The sequence below is a fragment of the Passer domesticus genome, chromosome 4 (assembly GCF_036417665.1).
Source record: "Passer domesticus isolate bPasDom1 chromosome 4, bPasDom1.hap1, whole genome shotgun sequence".
NCBI classification, from domain to species: domain Eukaryota; kingdom Metazoa; phylum Chordata; class Aves; order Passeriformes; family Passeridae; genus Passer; species Passer domesticus.
The window spans coordinates 13,029,665-13,050,868 of record NC_087477.1 but is presented as its reverse complement, the minus strand read 5'-3'; the positions used below and the strand labels follow the sequence as shown (position 1 = coordinate 13,050,868).

The 21,204-nt window shown below is 39.5% G+C and overlaps 1 protein-coding gene and 1 long non-coding RNA gene across 13 annotated transcripts in view; one reads left to right on the top strand and one right to left on the bottom strand.

Annotated features, from left to right (window-relative positions):
- Positions 1-21,204, bottom strand: part of ARSJ (arylsulfatase family member J) — a 152,606-nt gene that overhangs the window by 81,911 nt on the left and 49,491 nt on the right. For 2 of the 12 annotated variants that reach the window (XR_010360475.1, XR_010360476.1), the window contains exon 10: positions 20,307-20,600. The exons of 6 other annotated variants lie outside the window; for them this stretch is intronic. The gene's annotated coding sequence lies outside the window, so the exon portion shown is untranslated. Of the gene's footprint in view, positions 1-5,094; positions 5,207-8,677; positions 8,783-9,501; positions 9,935-10,507; positions 10,623-15,134; positions 19,824-20,306; positions 20,601-21,204 lie in introns of those variants that run through there. 4 more of the 12 variants (XM_064416021.1, XM_064416022.1, XM_064416023.1 and 1 more) reach the window with 4 other exon arrangements.
- On the top strand, positions 9,661-14,935 carry LOC135298487 (uncharacterized). Its single transcript, XR_010360501.1, has 3 exons — positions 9,661-9,942; positions 13,085-13,313; positions 14,673-14,935. It is a non-coding gene; the product is annotated as an uncharacterized LOC135298487 (long non-coding RNA).

Here is a 21,204-nt window from a genome sequence, read left to right as displayed (position 1 = left end):
TTCATCAGACAGAACAAATTTATGTAGAACAGAAGGTGCTGAAGGTGGGTGTATTTGACTACTAGAGAAAATGGCAGTTAATAATGACATTCATGAAAGATTTGTCAAATTCAAGGTTGTACTTGTTAAAGTTTGTTGTTCCTGTGAACCTTCTGGAATAACAAAATATCTGCTTGTCCAAAAAAAAAAAAAAAAAAAGTATTTCTATTTGGATCCCTTGAAATCCAGGTAAAAAAGAACCAAAACTCTTTTGATTAGAATTTTTTCTTTCCTACTTGTACCACAAAATCGTTTCCTTTTTAATACAAGAAATCACAGTGGCTAATAATCAACATTGCTCAATTATTTACACCAAATAGTAACTTACTACTATGACTCAATGAGGGGGTAATTTATGTTGTTTCATTACTGCCTCATGAATCTTCTTGACTTACATTGCTAATATGGCAAATAACTAATTTGCTTCATGTCATTAAAGAATTTTAACCTGTGACTGTATTAAGATTTTACTTAATGCTTTTACATCAGAGTTAGGCAGGGGTTTTATATCAGAGTACAGGCAATAAATACGGAGACAAATTTATTTTAGCCTGGTTATGTTGGGGTGTGTTATATCAGATTTAAAACTGAAGCAGCTGAAGCAGAGAAAAAAGAAATTCTCCATATCTGTAGCTCAGAAAAGAACAGACAGCTGTCAGAATGAATCTATCTTGTCATTTATAAAGATTGGTTTCTGTGGTGGAAAGCAAAGGAATAAAAGGGTTCAGTCCAGGAAAAGCCCTGACTGATATTTATGTACGGAAAGGAAGCTGAGAAGGTTGGTTTTTCCTTCCACCCTTGGGATTAGCAGTTTCTGGCCTGTCCCTGTGTGTACTTAGCTTCACATCTCTCCTCATCCCAATGCTGACGAGTTCCATGTTTTCCCTTTGAAAGACAACCCTTGAGCTTGTCAAAGAAACCTTTTAGGGACAGAGCACTAGAAAGAAAGTTTCAAGTCAGTAAGAGAGCTGAGAGGAGTTTTTACCCATTCCCTAGGGATGGCAGGGTCAGAACCCAGGCTCCTGCCCCCAGGGGCAGCCATCCCTACAGCACAGGCAAAAGCTTCCCTTTGGGCTCCTACAGCACACCTCTGACCTCCAGCAAAAGGACCAGAGGCAGAAAAAGCTCAAGTGCTCCCACAGAGGTGGAAACCAGAGATTCCAGGGGCACTGTCCATGTACCTGCACTATCTCAAGGTTGTTTTAAGGATTAAAGAAGCAAATTGAGCTAAAAACCCCATTAGTTAACAATTTCTGCTAAATATACTCCAACAGAGGGGAAAATTCACTTTTAAGAGTGAGTTAGTTGGTTGCTGTCTGCTTAAAGCTTGACCACAACTAAATTAAATGCTCTCCATTCACTGACTTGTAACTCAGTGCCAGAACTGCTGGAGCCATGAAACTTTTCCTGAGTCAGGAGTTCCTTTAAGGTGCTCTTTGCACCACTCTCTGCATCAGCCATCCTTATCTCCTCAATTTATGAGCCCATTTGAAAAGCTCCTGCAAAACTCAGAGCATTCTCAATACTAAATTTGGAATGCTCATAACTCAATCCAATGGAAACCAATTTTCTCCAGAGAACTCAAAAGCCTTTCTTCTTGGTGAGAGCAATTTCCAAGCAGTATTTCAAGTTTCAGTTCCCATTGGTTTTGGCTGTAAAAGTGTTTAAAAAGAGTCACTCTCTCTATAAACATAAACGCATATAAATATTACACGTATATTTTACTTTGGTATAGATATTTTTTAACCTCTCAATTTCATCAGATACAGGAGCAGCTGAATGTCCTTCACTCAGGAGCTTCCAGGCAAACTAAGATTACCACAGGAAGAGGCAGAAAATATTTAGGAACTAAAGGTGAAACTGCAGAAGAAAATAAATTTGACAGAAATGGAAATCTTATAGTTGTTTGTCTCGCTTTCCATCGATCACCAGAGTCCCCAGAAATTCTACACTGAGTGCAAGACTCCTTGTTCTTGTGCCTCTGCAGGAAAACACGTATTAAGAAATAATTCTTCCACAGCAACAACCTAAATATACACCATTAATGGTGAGAGAAGGAACTGAATTGAAATTGAAATCCCAATAAATCATCCAACTCCCACATAATTCAACAGTTCAACCACAAATTAAATTCAAGCCTCCAGCCTAATTTTTATATATTCTAAATTAACTTATTACTGTTTCTCACTGATTATTTGTTTGTCTAGCAAAATTGCAGTTACTGCTAGTACACTACAGGCTTTGTTGCCAGAGATCCGATGCTTCCATGTCTTCCTCCTTCCATATTTGCCTCCTCTCATTTCCAGTGTGCACTTGAATTGTTTCTATTCAGTAGGAATAAATTCAACCCCAAGCAGCCAAGAGATTTAAAAACATCCCTTATTGCATTTCTGGAAAGGTTGAGAGCTCAACTCCATTGCTTCTCCTATTGCAATAAAATAGATGTGATGGAGATCCCACACCGACGAACCCTGGCTTTCATATACTGCACTAGAGTAGGAAGAGAAATAATTTTGTTACCTCTGAACATTTCAGAAAGATTGGTTTTTTTCACTTCTTGTGTGTGCAAAACGTTGGAAATCCCAAACTGTTACAGGTCAAACTCCCGTGCACTATTGGAATAATTTGAAAATTCTCAGTTTGAATAAAATCACTGCAAACATATCACTGTTTTTGTTAGCATTACCTAACATTTCAAAAGTAGGACTTAGTCAAATAATAAAATAAACATCCCAGATTATATTTCATACTGAAGACTGCAAGTCTGACAAATCCAAAATACAATTTCTGATAAATTCAAAATCTTCTGATTGCAAAATAATTTCCCCTTATTCCATTCCCTTTGCCTTAGTTTTTGTTTCAACAAATTTCAATGGCATCCAACCTACTGTGCCCTCATGGCACTGAGATTCTGCAATGCTTGTTTTCCTCCTGCAGTTAATTTTTGATGCCATCTAAATTTCCTTGCTCTGCCAGCTTAACAGATCCAACATATTATTTCAGTGGACTTTGGATCTGATAAGCACTGCCACATGCAAACATGAAGTTAACAACCCAATCATAATTTTACATCTGCAAACCAATGGCAAACATTCAGGAGTTAGATGCAGTAAAGGTTGGGACAATATCAGAAGCCACAGCTTGGTTCACTTACTACTAAAATTTCCTACAGGAACTCTGGTCACTTTGACAGCTGATGAAATATTAGCCTAAGCAAAACACATCAGCACTTGTATATGTTTGAGAGGAGTAATTTATCAGAAATACAATAAACGCCAGCTGCAATTCTCTCAGAGGTCATTAGAACTTGGAAGTTAAAATTTAGATTTTTTTTTATCACAAGGAAAATTTACATTGGATTGAATTAATTTTTGGTATGTCTATGAATCATTCAGTTTTAATGGAGTTTGATCAATTTATAGCAGCAAATGATTTATGCCATTGGCATGAGGCCCTCACAGATTTCAAAACTTCTGAAATGAAGTGTTGGAGTATTCACTTTGGTTATTGTGTTATTTTGAAACCTTGCAATGTGTCTGGATCTCTTGGACAGAAAACCATGCAGTAGCATTTCTTTCAGCCAGGAGCCTAGGCTGGAGATAGTCCTTGCAGAAAAATGGGTATCCCAGCTGAAATATCTGGCATTACAGCTGAAATGAGTGTTTCTCAAAGATCTACCTTTAGCACATGAAAACAAACAGAGTCAGAGGTCCTGTCTGAGATGGTATTGCAGGATTCATTGGATTCATTCATCCAGTACCACACTTACCTGTTCTTACAAACTGCAACAAAACATTGAATAATAAGAATACATTATACTGACAGCATTTTACATGTATTAACTTCCTAGAAAAAAACTTCTAAAATACCTCACCAATTTTGTGTTTTTCAGCTCTGCTTTTATATTCCTGATTATTTCTCAAGTTTTCTAATGTTCTTGGTTTCAAAACTTCTTTAGAATATATTCAATAAAATGTCACACAGACTTGAACACACTTTCTATACACTGCAGACAGTCAATTATGTATGACTCAGCTTGAGTGGAAAAGGGATACTGTAAGCACAATGGTTTCATGTTGCTTGGTAAAGGAACTAAGGCTTGCTGGTATTTTCACCTACAAACTTCGTTTCATTTTTCCAAGAGTGGGCTGGAAAGTTTTCCCAAATTCTACTGTGCAATGTAGTCGATAAATATTTTTTTCTTAATGCTAACTATTCCAGAGCAGCTAAGCTGGAAAATTATCCAGGGTGATGCCTTCAAAGGCAGCTTTTATTCACCTTGATTAACCTACTTCAGCAAAGTTTCTGCTTTCAGGCCTAAAAGACTGAGCAGCAGTGTTGAACCTTGATTTTGTAGAGCTAACTCCTTTTTTTTTTCCAACATGTGGAGTTTCTCTGTCTACACACAAGCAGCAATGAAATGGAATGTTCAGGTGAATGAGAACTGCAGAACTTTTTACTTAAAAAAGCTGTACTACACATACCACAAGATCATCCCACAAATTTCATCTCAACTGAAACCTCATGCATGTATATAAAAATAACCATAATTCCACCTAAACAAACATGAATCCATAAATCAGTGGGAAAACATTTTGACCTTTTCTAGACATCTCTTAAAAAGGTTTTCAAGGATTCACAGGCAGGCCTTACCTATCTGATAGTGCCATGGATGATATCCTAAGTGTAGGAAAGGTATTTACTGGCATAGCTCTTGTGCATTGTCTGAACAGGGTTATGTCACTGCAGCAAATACTGCACAGACTGACCTCCCACATCTTGCAAACTTGGAATCAATGCCAGCACACAGTTAGTGACAACTTACAGTAGGAGCACAGGGTTTGCTCCTGCTTCATTTTGATGGGTGAATGTGTCTGGTATTTTCTGTAACACTTGACAGTAAGATGAGACTGGCACTGTTGGAAATGACACGCCTTTATATGCTTTGCAGTGCATTTCTCACCCAAGAGCATTCCAGCTCTCAGAGTGCTCTCAAAGAGCACTTGCAGCACGAGCCAGCTGCCTAGAGTACATTGTAGGTGAATTCTTACTGACCTCATCAATCCACACTGGTAGAAATAGGCAGGCCCTGCTGAAAAAGCCTTCTCTCAGTGCACTCATTGAGCAAAGATTAATGGGACTGACATCTGTGAGAGCAAAGATAAAGCTGAAAGCCAAGAAAAACAGATAAAAGCATGCATCAGCAAACCAAAATATAACATGTATTTTCTTCTATACTGCCTCATTCTCTGTCCAGAACCACAGATTTACATGAGATGTTACCTAAAACTCATAAACACAGGGAAAAAGCAGAACCTCTAACAAATACTTTGTCTTTTTGGGCTCAGAGTTGGGACTTCCTGCTGGAAGAGACAGGAGAAGAGAAAAAGTGGTACAGAAAGAGCAATTAAATTTCTCAGATTGAGTTCTGACACTCAAAACTGCTACTACCTTGTGGGTGACTGACAGCAAAGTGAGAACTGGCAGCATTTCCTTCAAAGAAAACTCACTGCATAGCCTAGCGAAATATTATTTTAAGGTATGACTTCTCTTATTTGAAAAGCAGGATTGACAAATGCTATTTCTGTCCTGGATCCATTTTGAAATGTTTCCACTTTTTAGAAGCAACTTCCGCTTCAATCAGAGTGCTTGCTGCTGGAACACACATGCAAGCCATGGCCTCAGGAGTGCAGCTGCTATAGGCCACCTCCTGTAAGCTAAATCAAAGTATTTTTCACAGATAAATCTAAAACTGGCTAGGACAACTCACTTACATAAAGCTGGCATGCTACAGATGCTTTTAGAACAAATACCTGCTCCCACTGAAGTTAGCAGCATTACCACTGATATCAGCAAGATCAGGCCTAGAAGTTAAAAATTTCCCTGTGGTATGAGTACCTGCTTTTGTGTGCCTTGTAGGTTCTTACCTTAAATATCACTGAGCTGAAAAGAACAGAGAAGTGTTTTAAAAACCTCTTTTTAAATGGGTGTCGTTGAATGGAAACAGCATTCTCTATCCTTTGCCCTTGTAACATCACTAAACAGAGATGTTCCACAAAAATATAAATAATAAATTAGTTCTCTTTTGCTAATAGATTAGATGAATTAATTAAAAAGCCCTTAAGCTTTCAGAAATGCATATATATTTTGCATAATCTCCTTGGATATGTTTTAGCAAATTAATAAATGAAGGTTTATGATTTCCTTTCCCCTGCATTTCCCAACTAATGTGCTTATCTATAAAATTCAGCAGTGGGAAAGGAAAATTATCCTTAATAGCTGTATGTGGAGAGCAAGACAGGCAGAGAAGCCAAATGTCTGTGTACAGACTCTGCTGCAGATGGAACAGTTTGGTCTTCCTGAGCTACAAACCTGCCAGATATAAACCACTTCCAGATTGGGAATGCCCCAGTTCCCCAGAACTGCACAGCACACACTACCTGGAGGTCACTCACAGTAATCACAGCATGGCCAAAACCCCCAGCACCAAGTGAGTCAGCCTGGGTCTCTGCAGGCCTCAGAAACACAGCCCAGGTTTTCAAGGAGTCAGAGCTAAAAACTGATCCAGGTCACCCAGATCCCCAGCTCATAGCATGAGCCTCAGAACAACCTTACTTTATTGAGTTTAAAAGTTCACATCTCATTTGACTTTGGGCAGATAAGAGCAGTATTTACAGCACTTGAAACTTCTGCTTAGTGCTGCTTAGGAATTTGTCGTTAGCCCAAGTTATTAAAAAGCATGAGCCAGGAGGGAAGACTTGGATTTCTTTTTCTTTTTCAATATTATTAATTTTTAATAGGTGGCTTTTGAACACTGCAACAATCCATAAAAGAAAATCTTCCATATTTTTAGTATCTTTATTAAACTGTTGTATCTTGAGACCTCTGATCCTGTGCAAAGAGCTTTTAAGACCAGTTTGTTTGGCTTAATGAAATTTCTGCTGAGGAATAAGCTGAGGAGCTCCTAAGGTACCATTTTACTTAATGGTCCTTTTTTAACACAAGAAGCAACCAACTCGGTTTTTCTTTGCTTTGGCAAGCTTTGAGCACCTACCCTTTCATCATTCTTTCATCTTGAACTGTTCTAGTGCAACAAAAGCCTTTGATGTCCCAGAGCTGTGCCACAGAGGTCTCACCACAAGCTCATTAACTCACTGGGCAAACTGTACTGCTGTGCCATGTAAAAATATAGAGAGTATTCCCATTTTTTTTTAGCATTGCCCAAAAGACTGTAAAAAAGCATCATTACAAATTGGGGTAGACATCTCAACGCTCATTTTTAGTTTATGTGGCTTTGGTTATCTTTGGTAGTTTCTCACATCCTTATTAATAACCATTGACACTGTGGGTATATACATACACATGCATATATGTTTCATGAAAAATTTTACTTTTTAGATGCAGTGCTTCTTAGTGTGGAATATTAGATCTGTAACACAAAAAGTCCTGCAGCACATTAGAAACCACTTTGAAGATTGAATGTAACAGCCTATGATTTATCTGACAGATGTTTCATATTGTTTGATAGGGAGAAATACATCCAAGATTATAGCTTACATTTATAGGAAGATATTTGTGTAAACTCCTGGGTGTAGTGTCAGCACACTCCTGGCAGTCAGCAGTACATCTGGCTATGCTTAGTGTGAGCTAAGACCTCCACAGCCTCTCTCCTGTCAGAGAGCTCTGCTTGTCTCACTCACAAGGGCACCACATGCCCTTACTAGAAGGACCAGTAACCAAAGAGTTAAGAAATCACAAGACTTGATTTTTATTTTTATGGTCAGCCCCTCAAAACCCAGAAAACATGACAATTCAATAAATTACTGTACCTGACAGATCACAGCATTAGCAGCAAAGAGCAGCAGCTGTCTGATGCCAATAAATCCCTTAAGAATTCCTGTCATTCTCAGGAAATGGTAGCATAAAAGCCTCAAATAGAGATTAGGCAAAGAGCTGACCCCAACAAGTGAAGATTCAACAATTAATTGAAAGCTGAGTATTTGCTGATGGATCCAGCATAGTAGAATTTGTCCCATGACATCCCATAGCTAACAAAAACATGAGGAGCTCAAAATCAAAGCTGAAAAGTATTTTGCTTGCAAATAAACGGTATAAAAAGAAACATGCTGACAAAATCACTCACTGAGAAAGAGACAGCAAGTATGCTTGCAGCATACTCTCACCAAAATAAAAAGAAGACAATAATCCCAAATTATTTTTGAAGGGAAAAAACTATTTTACCTGAATTTCGTATTCTGAAATACTCTAGAAAACTCTGCAAATAAATTCAAATCTTGGATTCTTCTGAGAACACAGTATATCCTGGGAGGATCAGAAGGCATATTTGTTTCTGATTTCCCTCCTATGCTTCCCTCCGTTTCTTTCCTACTTAAGTGGCAATGCTCCCAATCCCACTTAGTGGATCCTTAGTTGTTACATAAAATGCTTTGAATGTATTTGTTGCAGTTTTTTAACTTAGCATAGTGAATGTTAGAATAAAAGTAAAAAACAATAAAATCTGAAAGGCTAACTCTGGTGTGAAAGGGTGAGATAAATGGCAGATACCTCCTCACTGCCAATTCTCTTCACTAGCAGGACATCTGACAGGGCCATCCCTAATTGTGCGCATTCCACATACCTAAACCAGGATGTTCCAGTAGCCAGAACTTCATTTTTCTCTGAAAATGAGATTGATTTTTAGTCTTCTTTTTCAGGCTTCAGTGAATTCTTAGATTAATAGTATCTGGAATTTTTAAAATACTTCTGTGTTAGCATTTATTGATAAGAGTCAGTGAAGTAATTTTTCTCTGTTACACTCTGAAAAGATAATTACAACCATGTGCAGCAGAAAAACATTTTCCAGCTTTCTTAGTCTGCCTGTAGGCTTCTGAAATCTTTTAATATCCTACAGACTAATGTTCTGCCTATTAGTAATTATATAAGAAATTTAAAGTAGGTGTTAATGGGATAGGGTTCTTGTTATACCTTCTGTGGTCTAGAACACCTTCATTGATGTTTATAAATTTTAAAAGTTTAAAAAAAAAATTATGCTACATATGAGGCTTAATTTTTAACATCTAAATTTTTAAACATCTTATGTGTTTTAATCTGCTTGTAATAGCTTTACCTACATTTAGGCAAAATGACCAGGTTTCTAATAATTCAGTTGCTTTTAACATTTCTAAATGGTTTTAAATGCAGGCTTATATTTTTATTGCCTTAGCCAGTTTAGAATGAACAGGAGCTTCCAGAACCAGTTTAATTCAATTAAACCTATCATTCACCATATTTCCAAATATAGAATAAACATTGCTAACAATTGCACAGAAAAAGAGCTACAGCCTTATATCATTACAAACAAAAAATGCATCTTTGCATAATAGTCAACACAAATTCTAAGGTTGCTGTTTCAGGCCATAGGAAAGCAGAGAAGTAAAATACAATTTAGTCAATAAATGCTACCTAATATCTGGAGTTTAATTATAGAAATAAAGCAGAATACAGTCATGCCAATTCTCACTCCAGCAGAAGTATTTGAAAACACAAGCAGGCAGTTCTAAAGTGACCCATAGACACATTATTGCATTCCAAAGACTGTCAGTTTTAATTGTGACACCCAAGGGAAGTAGAGGAGGATTCCAACTAGACAGAAAATACATGAGCAGCTACATCTCCTACTATGACTGAAATGAAGGGCTCAGTGCAGGATTTAGTCAGGAGAATTCCTAATTAAAGGGAACTGGACAAGACAACCACACGTACAGATTCCTGACTGCCAACCACGGGCACATCCACTGACTGTACTGAGAGCTGAAAAACAAAGTCTGTAAGTCACAAAATTATTTGAACTGGAAGCAACCTTAAAGCTCATCCAGTTCCATGGGCAGGAAGAAGTCCCCAGAGGTAAACCTCTATTACATTTTTTGAAATATATTTTGATTGTTGTTTCTAAGTGAGAAGCTCTACAGAACTTGCCATCGTGTTAACAAAACATTCAGAGAAGACTGAGAAAGCAAAGTATATGTAATAGCAAAACTGAAGTTCTGGGTGTTTTTAAAATTACAATTTAGAACTGAAAATATGCTCAGATAATGGAAAGCCTACAAAAGAAACAGAAGCCTAAAAGATGCTTATGATTCTGTACTACATTAATGGCCTTCCCAACCTAACAGTATTTTTGCCTTTAAAGATCTCGTCAGAACACTTCAGCGCATTTTTATTATGAGTTTTATATTATTCAGATCCTTTACTTTCCATTACACTTGGTGAAATAATTTCTATTACAGACTTTCAAATCAAGGCAGGCAGGGATTTTGAATTGGAGCTGTAAGCGCAAGAATCCATAATGCTGAGAAAGTTTACTTAACTGAATTGGCCTTAGACACTGCAGTTCAATAAGAACTGCATTTTTACAACAGAACTCTGCCTCTGGAAAGATGTGAAAGGTAAAGACAAGATCTGTACTCACATGAAGGACAACTTTTCAGCTTATTTATGTTTTGTGAAGGATATGACTTCATCTGTTCCCATCGTATATCTTCTAATCGTGTTTGTGTAGTATAGGGCAGTACAAGCCCCCGGTGCTATATAAACAATGGATAATGAGTGAACACACGTAATCCATCTCCAACAATTCTATTATGATCTCAGAAGTTACCTGGAAACCACCCTGAAAACATCTGTGCAGAAATACAGTGAAAGAGAGACATAGAAATTACATTTCCTTTTCTTCTAATTAGACCTATCAGAGCCCCATCTCTTTTCCAGAACATAATGAACTATCATTAGCTGGAGTGGGATACTGTCTGACAGAACTGTTGAATTTCTTTTGATTTATAGTGTAGACTGTCTGCTGCATTTATTGTGAGTCTGCCTGGTTTTGTCTGCCTGCCTTCACAGCCAGGAGGAGCCCAGGAGGCTGGGCAAGCAGGGACAGCACTTCCAATTGCGACACTTTAGGCACAGGAAGGAGCTCTCAGGACTCCCCAGAGCCTTCTCTTCTCCAGGATGATCCTCCCCAGCTCTCTCAGCCTTTCCTCATAGAAAAGAATCTGCAACCCTCAGGAACACTCCCTCAACTCACTCCAGCAGCTCCAACAACAAACCTTGCTTGGTTTACAGGGGCATTACTTAAAAATGGCATTTCACAAGGCCAGATCCAACACCAAATTACCTGGTTTCATAACTGGATAGGAATTAGCTACTTTTTCAGTGCTCTGGCTAAAAGGCTGACTCAAAGAACAGTTTAACTGGAAGAGCAATCTGAAGCCACAGAGCAGAGCACAGTGGTGTGATGCCCCCTGTTCAGGGAAATCTGGGTTGTCTGAGAACAGCAAGTCTCCAAGTAACACGGCCACGTGTTCAAGGAAAATGCAGCGTGCCAAGTCATAGTCATGTCACATACTCATTGACATGGCCAAATTCTGTCAAAAAAAATCTGGCTTTCTGATCACTTCTAAAATATTCCAGTCAGCCACAAACTGTCAAACGCTTCCTCAGGGAAGCGGAGCTCCTGGAGACATGACCGAAATGTTCGTGCCTGTGGGTCATTCTGCCACTATATCCTGTGTGTTGCCGTAAGAATCTCTCTCAGCTTGGGAGATTTCGGCACGTTTTCCCAAAGTTAGTAAGCATTCCAACAAATTTCCATGGATCAAGTTACTTAAGGCCAAGTGTTTACGTTTCACCGAAGCCCAAATAAAATGTGCAACTGTGAACAGAGCGGTAAGAAGTGGTAGGAATATGAGGCAAATATTTGACTTCTACACATCAGCCTGAGTCTGGGTTTGTGCCAAAGTCCTTCTCCTGGAGGGAACTGATGGGGAATCACACCGTCCACAAGGAATTGTGTGTGCTCCACAGGCATTGCTCTCCTCACATGAAGGACAGCATGGCCATGGGGAGAGCAGCTCCCAAGCACCTTAGTCAAAGGCCAGAAGTCAAACCATAAAATGCAGGTGCATAACCCTCATGATGGCACAATATGACTCCAGGGGCCATAGTGGGTCACCAATGCACTCCACATTTCCTTAGGTTTGGTTTAACCAATACACTCCACATTTCCTCCCTGGGTTTGGTTTAACCAATGCACTCCACACTTCCTTGGGTTTGGTTTAGAGCTGCAGCAGTGAGTCCATAGCTCAGTCTGTGACAGCATCAGCCATGAAGGAAGCAGCTGGAGTGCTCTGCTTGTATTCATACAGCAGACCCAGCTTCATGTAACCTGCTCTTTAAACAATCATGTAAAATTACAGAAGCAGAGAAAGAGAACTTCATAGTATTTGGAAAATAGACTTGAACACATTTTGAAGCTGCTGTTCCCATTTGCATACAATATTGCCGAGAATAAAGCAGAGGCTCCAAGTTGCATATTATTCCTCTGTCTCTGTATAATATTTCAACCCAGCACCCCATAAACCCAAGGACAAATAACTTCCAAACTGTTGACAGTGCTACTCCCACAAAAGTTCACAGTTCAAGGCAGCTCGGCACGCATCTGTCCAGGTAAATCCCATATTTACCAAAGGCTAAGATTTTAAAGCTCAATATCAAAGTCCTGGGCCCTAAAAATATACTCCCCTTCTGCTTTATTACGTTGGTGGCACATGTGAAATTAGCCTTACAAGACAAGGATGATACAAGCCCCCAGGATTTTTGTCAAAGCCTGAGAAGTAAAGACTGAACCTATTTAGTTTATGCTGCTCTCTGTTGCCCTTGAGGAATATGGGATACACTGTCTCAATTATTACTAGTTTTACTACTACTCCTTTTGGTTTTTGTGATCTGATTAGACCATTACTCCTTTATAAGGACAAGTGTGCTTAGCAGAAAATGATGGCCATTCACCTCCAAAACACCTGATTTGGGTTAAATTGCCATTACTTGTTGAGCTCGACACACTGAATTTACGGTGCAAATAAACACAGCAGAAGATGGACAGAAGGGCATATAAAACACAGGCAACAAGAGTGGCATTGTGTATTTATATTTGTTATGCCTGCTTTTATTACCCTTCTCATGTCTTTTATTTCTGTCTCCGATCCAGGCCCTACATTTTGAGAAACGCTGGACTCAATTTTCGACGTACAAAATCAGACAGCTAAAAGATTAGCCAGCTGTGAAATGCCTCAACAGCATCCCCCTGCCTATCTAAAAAAATGCCCCTCAGACTGCTGAGGATGGATTTCCTCCCTTGACACCGAATATTAAGCAAATGTAATATAATCAGAGCCATCCCTGTTATTGTGGCCCAGCATTTCTGTGAACAAGGACAGGTGGGTTATGTTGCACAGGCTGTTTTCCCAGGTATTCAGGAGCTCATTGGGTCTGAATGCAGAACAACAGCAGCCACTCTCCTGCAACTCCAAGAGCAAAAAACACCAGGGAACCTTTTCTCTGTCTGGGGACAGATCTCCCTTGTTTCTATAGAAAAATGGAGGCAGCTCTCAATTTTACACCATCACTCATATCTCAAGTGAACAGACACAACACCTACTTTCCTGGTCTGTTGCTTCTGCTGTGCTCCAGCTCTGCAATCAGACTAATCAGGCTGCTAAGAATTTTTCAGGGAGCACAAATATTATTAATCCTTCTCTGTTCCACAGCTAAGAGAGCTCAGCAGCTCTCAGCCCGCACAGGCTTCAGACACACAGCAAAACACGGGACCTCCAAAAATGGCTCTGAAATGGGATGTGGCACAACTGGCCCTCTGAGGCTCTTAGCAGCAATCTCTGTATAATGCCAAGCTGTGTAAAATACAGTGTAATTTAGAGTGCTCCTTTACTACCAGAAAGGATAATTAATGCAAGCAGTTATTATGGAAGAACAGAGCCAACCTCGTTTGCATCAGTGATACTCTGCCAAACTCTTTATATTTGTGGTAAATCTTGATTTCCAGGCCATTTTAGAGTCCCTTTGCATGAGCAGTGTGAAGGGCAGAAGAATAAATAAAAAACGAGAAACCTGAAATATAAATTCATTTTAATGTGACGAGCTGGACATTTTTAGGTATATTAGGTTTCACATTGAGCATGAAAACACCAGAAGAACCCCTGAAATTTTGCTCTGGTTTGATTACTTTGTAAACCCTGTCTCAGGAAAGGTCTAAAAATAATTAATGCCGTAGCTACTGAAGATTTGTCCATAACATAATGAAAACCATTTAATGAACTTTCAGTTTCTCAGGGCTGTGTGATCAAAGTAAGCTAAATCATTAATCTGCTTTTGTAAGGAAATGTGTGAGACATCTGCTGGCAGCACATTCAAAAACCACTAATTTTTTCCCTACTGGTTAAGGAAGGGCAGGGACTAAAGTTTAGTTCAAAACCCAGTAAGATTATTAGAGTCAGTCCCGTTAGCTTCAGTGTTGTGGTTTTTTTCCTAATCTGATCCCTGATATATAAAAAACATCCAGCAAACAGCAAGCATGCTTATCTGTTTTTCAATTTTTTTCCTCCTTTTAAGGGTAGCTATACCCTCCTGCCCTCCTTGGTCTGCAGTGCTGAAATGCAAATTGAAGATTTGCAGTGCTCCCAGCATAAGGCAAAGATAAACAGCTGAAGAACACAAAACCAAACAATTTCCAAAAGGCACAAGCAAGAACTTGGAAAATAACTTTGCAATATCTATTCTAGGTAACTTACATTACAAGGCCCAGAAGATGTGCATTTGGGCAAGGAACACTGGCAATATTGGCCCTTATGGATCACATATCATCAGGCTTCACCCAACAACCTTCAGTTCTTGTGGTTTTCAGGTTTGTTTTGCTCTAACCTCCAGAAGCCATTACAGTGGAAACCAGAGCTGATCCATTGCTACTGTAGGGGACCATTCAACTTGAAATAAAAGATTGCCCAATTTCTATCTGCTCTCTACATCCATGCCCAAGTGGAGTGATGCTGACATATGTGGATGGAAGTAGAGATAAATAGAAACAAACCACCCAGTTCTCCCCACACATTTCCACTTTCTGGCATTCTAATTTGAAATTAATTACTGTTTGCATAATAAGAAATGAAAGGTTTAATTAATTCTCTCAAAACCACATCAGATTAAACATGCTTTGTACAGTCTACATCTTGTGTGAAAGGGATACACTGAGCACATTAAACAGGGTAGAGGAGCTTACATCTACCAGGAACTAGTCACTGAAATGATGACCAGGTGTTTTGCTGGAGCTGCTAGGTAAAAAGTTCATAAAGAGAATTGTTTTCCTGCTGGCAAACAGCAGAAAAGCTTGTGTGCACCCACCTAGATTACCTGCCAGAAGACTTCACCCTGAAATATTGTCTCTTAGGGTTTCTCACTCCTTGTCCTTTGTCCTTAATACATGTTCAAGGCATATTTTCTCAGATTTACTAACACTGCAGCAAATAAATTTGCTAAGTTTGAAAAGTTAAGTCTGACATAAGTGTTCTTGAAAGATAGAACCCAGGCATCTCTCTCAGCATTAAACCTGCAGTGTTTCTTTCACAGTTTCACTGGAAACCTATCCTTCTTTCTAGAGAGATTCACTTCAGGAGCAAAATCTCTTGGCAGCAGATGAGATTAAGTACTGACAGATCAAGATATGATAATAGTAATAAATGTGATGGATAAAAAGGAAAAATAAGGCTATATTTTCCCCTATAACCTGTGTTTCTCTGTTGAGTTGCCACATATTCCACGTCATTTGAAGGGTTGTTATCATTGTGCTTTGTTTTTAAACTCAATAGAAATAAGCAATTCCTCCTCACCCTTTATATAATTCCCAATAAATATCCACAATAAAGTAAGGTCTGAGAGGAAGTGACACAAAGAACACAATGAATTTCACTATTTCAAAGGCTTTTGTGCAGAAATGGTGACTTTTTAAAGTTGAGTCAAGGGTGCAGTTTTGACAGGGTGAAAAAATACTCATGGAATATGATGCTGTGGAAAAGGCAACTTGTCAAGAGCCTCTGAGGAAAGAAACCACCTCAGCTCAGAAAAGAGCCATATTCCAAACAGTAATTACAAGATCCTGACTTTTTAGTTGTTCTAATTAACTCTACAGCTGGAAAATTCTGATTTGGTTTCTGTTCAGAAAATGATTAACTGGCTTTACTAGACTGCCTGAAGGACTAGCAGAGGTCCATTAAATGCAGACCTCCCTCAGGACAAAATGCAGACAGTGCCAAAAGCACTAGCATCAGTATTAGCAGTATTATGGGCAGCCTTGAACACAGAGTGCACAAAACCAAAAATCCTCACTTTCCCCACACTGAAAGCCACCAGCATTGCCACTCATGCACACAGTGCTCACAGACAAACATCTTCTCAGGCACTTAAAAATATCACTTTCATAAGAAAGTGACGTGAATGCTGCATTTCCTGGGGGAAAAAATAAAATCTAAAATAGGCATGACAAGATTTTTTTCCACAGCTGCCTAATGTATACAGCTTCAGGGTAAGACTACACAGAAGAGTTAAAAGGCAGTAGGGGATCAGGATGAACTACTTGAGACAGTTCATTTCAGTCCCAAACAAGCCCTACTGAAGAAACCTGATAGAACTCTTTAATGTTACATAAAACAAAATATACACTGAGAACCTAAGTCAAACTCTTTCATATGTGACTACAAAGTCTCATTTTTCCTTAATTTCCTGCTCCAATACCTACCTGTTTGTACAAAATACTACTGTTTGATAAGAGGCTTGTTTAAAATACTTCAGTTGCATTTGAACACACAACTCTGCTGTGCCTAAATGGCAGCAGAGCTGTAAGCACAGGTCTTTCCCTTTTCAATTAAGAGTACACACCACAACACCAATGGAAATGCCAATTATTGCCAATGCAATCATGACATTTTCTCTCAGCTCCACTGCCTCCACCACTGTACCTTTCATTTCTCACTACACATCTGTTGGAGCAGCTCTTGCAGGCAGATAAAACAATAAAGGATGATAAACCCTTTTAAGACAAGCTATCTTCATGGGTTTAGTGTATATGAATTGCTTTGGATCATGTTCATCCTGGAGCAGCACATGGTCGTCATCACATCAAGTCTGAAACCATTACAGAAAAGAACCATTCCAAATTCCCATACTTCAAACTCCTTCATAAAAGAGTACATAAAACTATCAGATTTGCCTCAGCTATTATTTCATGCTGTGCACACTTCATGCCTTTTTCAATCTGCCCCTCTAATTAAAGAAATTACATTATCATGACTGTGAAGAAGAACTTTTCCCACTTCAGCCAGACATAGCAAATGACTGGGCAAGCAATGGCGTTTGAATTCCACAGGCTGACTTCTCCAGGAGCCAGATATGCTTCAAGGACAGCAGAGTCCTCATGCTGGAGCCCTGCCTGCACACACCCTTTGTGTCTGAGCCTGTGACTATTGTGCCAGCTCTCCTCACGCTGAGCACTTGAAAAGCCCTCCTGGATTTCACACATCACAGTAACACCATCGGGAACAACTTCAAGTGGCTCTGCTGTAGACCGAGAACATTCCTATTAAGAAAGAATATTGCCAGCAAACTCTGTGAGCACTTCAGGGGGCTGGTGAATAGAGGGGCTGAGCTGGGGCTGACAACGAGGTGTCCAGCTCTGCTGGCTGCTCTTTTACCTCAGTGCTGCAAGCAGTGACAGGAATGTTCGTGAGGCTTCAACTCTTGGCAAGCTCCTGGCTGTCTGCAAATAGGCCTAAAATTGCAACATCAGCAATTCTCACTTGTGCCTTCCTGCAAAGAGTCATCTAACAGCAATGCCTCCAGATGTTCCAATCAGTGTTTTCAATTTGCTCCTGCTCATAAACCAAACGTGTCTCGGGGATGACTCGTACATCCCCTGTATGCTTTTACACACGACCCACTCAACACAGTTCCTATTGCGTGAGGAATGCTCTGCCAAGGAGGTTACTCTCAACATCAGAAATTAAAAAACAGTATTCCATGCCAATTTTTAACAACTTCTACCATAAAACCCCATTTCCTAATTATTTTTTTATACACAGAGTGCTGAGAAAGCCTCAAAAGCAGGTTTCCCAGGACAGCATGCTGACAATTGGTTGCATTTTTGTTTTAGCGATTCATCGTGTTCTTTTCTCCACTGAGAAGTTGGGCCAGTTCTGTCTCCTGTCCTGTCCTGAGGCTTTGGTGCAAAGAAAGATCCCCAGATAAACCACCTGCCTTTTCCAGCCCAGACAATGATTAAACACAACCTATTTTACACAGTTTTCTTCTCTAAGTAAAATCAGTATTTGTAGGTTTTAATTAAGAATGTCAACTTTCACATGAGGCATTACAGAACTCATGACAGCTAATGATAGAGACTGAAAGTAGGAGATAAACAAAAATAAGAGATGAATTTGACTTTTCCTAAACTTGACAGCATCCTGACTTGTTTGAGAATGAATCTGTTCTCTAATTAAGGCTTGGGGATCCTCTGGGAAGATGGATTTTCCCAGAATCTTTGCTGACTAACAGACTAACCTCATCCCTCAGCTTTGACATGACACAAATTCTTGATGAGCTTTCCTGGCACACTCTGCCTTGTGCCAGACACATCTGACTGTGCAAGTGATGCTGGCTGCACACTGATGGACTCTTTGCTAGGCACTGAGGTAACAGGGGAAGATTAAAGGCTCTAGGATATGCCACTGGCATTTAGAAACCAACTCCCAGACCAGAAAAATAAAGGGGATGGGACTGCATCCAGCCCAGCTGGGGAGCAGAGAGAAAACAAATTCATTGTGTAAGAAATAATAATTTTCAGAAGCAGATCCTGTGTGCTAGGATCAAAGGGGCTGGTAAATTAAGGCCACTCCATAGCAGTGGAATAAATTGTCATAAAGCAATGATATTTATGAAGCTTCCTGTGGCAGAAGATCTCCCTACGTCCCAAAAACTGGATCCAAATAATAAAGAATTAGTATTAATGATTCTTTTCCAGAGCTACTGTTATGCTGCTGCAGGATTTTGGCACATATATCAACAATCCTATTTCATCTGCATGGCCACAGACCTCTTACTGGGATAAAGACCAGTCATGTTTTTGGGTGCTGGGCAAGTTACAGCTTTAACTAACACCCACAGTATTCTCTGATGACTACTCTGAGCTTTCCACATCTGAGATAAAGAAAAAGGCAGGTTTATTTGTGTGGGAAGGCTCACTGATTTTTACCTAGACATTAAAACCCTCAGCCTCTTCAGGCTGAGAATCCAGAGAAAACCCACAATGGCTAACTTTCTTTTAGGAACTTATTTTAGGAATTCCTCCTCAAAAGTTAAGTCAGAAGTGAGCTATCTTTCTTAAGTTTCAGAAATAATTCCTACCTCAGCCCTACCATACACCCTGACAAACAGCTGAGATTGCCAAGGATTTAATGCATCAAAAAACTCTGCCAGGGATGCACTTGCTACAAATACTCCATACTTTTTGGCTTTTCATCTTCAACTGGGACTTTTTCCTCTTTCAAATGCCAACAGTTCAACACCAGGTAGAACCTCATGTGGATCTAATTATCACAAGCAGGCAATTAAGCTCATTATCTGAAATAAGGAAGCAGCTGCCACATCCCCCTTTTCCCCCCTCTTTCCTAAACAGGATTTCTTCCACCAAAGCATTGCCTGGAAACATGACCAACTTTTGAGTGCTTTGTATATTATTAGGGATATGAACACTGACTAAAGAGAAGTGGATAAAGCAATAAAATATTTAGCCAACTTATGAGCTTTACATGACTCAACTTCATTGGCACTGTCCCTGAGTTTTCTTCACTTGAAGGATGAATTGTATTCACTTTCTCTCACTTCAGTTACTTATTATAAATGGAAGGGAAATAAAAGAAGTTGAATTAAAAGGTTATTCCAACAGCCTTTGAACTGAAAAGGTGGAAAAATGAAGTCCCATTTTCTTTTACGTGCTTGAATCAGAGTTGCTATCGAGGCACACTGATATTGGCAAACTTGCATATTGTGTTTTTATTCCATCAACTCCACACACACTTTCTGGACACCCTTGTTCAGTATTTTGTATGTGTAAATCCAGAGATACAGCACAAATTTTGAAGTACCAGTAAAGCCTGGTCTCAGAGACCAGAGCAGTAAAGCTGTGCTAAGTCAAAGCACTATCTTAAACCAGCAGCTCAGTTTGCTCAGTCTCACCTTTCTATCACATGCATTTATGAGATTTGGTAGTAAAACACCAGGGAGAAAAATCAAATATCTCCTTGTGGCTGAGCCCCATAAAATATTTAAACCAACTACATTTTAGGAAGGAAGCACAACATATCTGGTGTTACCTTGGGAAATTCCAGCTAAACCATAAGGCTCCAAAGCACCACATACTTGAAGCACTTGAGGAATGGGATGCCATCTTTTCTTCCAACAGATATCAGATTTCAGAAGCAGCTTGTATTTGATCAGCAGATGTCCATTTTCTCTCACTTTCAGCCCTGCAATTTTGATTCCTGGTACATAGCTGCCACCTTTAATTCATTACTTGCTCTGAGGTCGGTGATACATTGACCATGGTTCTGCCAACTCGTCCAGCAGCAAACCAGGAACTGGCCATGCCTTCTTCCTGTCATGGGAAGCTAAAGGAAGGGGAACTTGAAATGGGCTGCAGTTGGTATTGATTTTCAGAGTCAAGCTAAGAAGAGACAAGATCCCTTTCTCATGAATTCACTACAGGCAGACTGTGTAAAACCATGCAGATGCAAGAAGAAATAATTATAAACTGATCCTTGGTAAATTTAGGCTGGAAATTAGGAAATCCGAAATTATTCAATACATGAAATTTTGTATTAAACTTTCACAAAGTTTCATCAGAGTTCAGAGGACAAAGCATACAGCCAGTTCGGGAGCAGGTAAAAACATAATAATCTTCTAATAAAAGTATTCTGAGCGTCTTCCACAGAGTTTAGCATTTTTCTTAATCCCTTAGCTACTAAATGGAATAGTGGTAAGGGTATTTTATCAAGCTGATCATGACAGGACTCTCTATATCTAACAGGAAAAAAATGGCATTAAGAAATTGCATTTTGGCGAATAAGATTTAAATTCTGCATTTCCCGATGAACATCCCTTTCCATTTCAAAGGCCCCAATTCTCCAGCGGGGTCACGCGGCTTTGCCTCCGCCCGCGTTGCCCGAGTGCCGCCTTGCGGGCGCTCCCTGCAGGTGCACCCGCAGCGCCTCT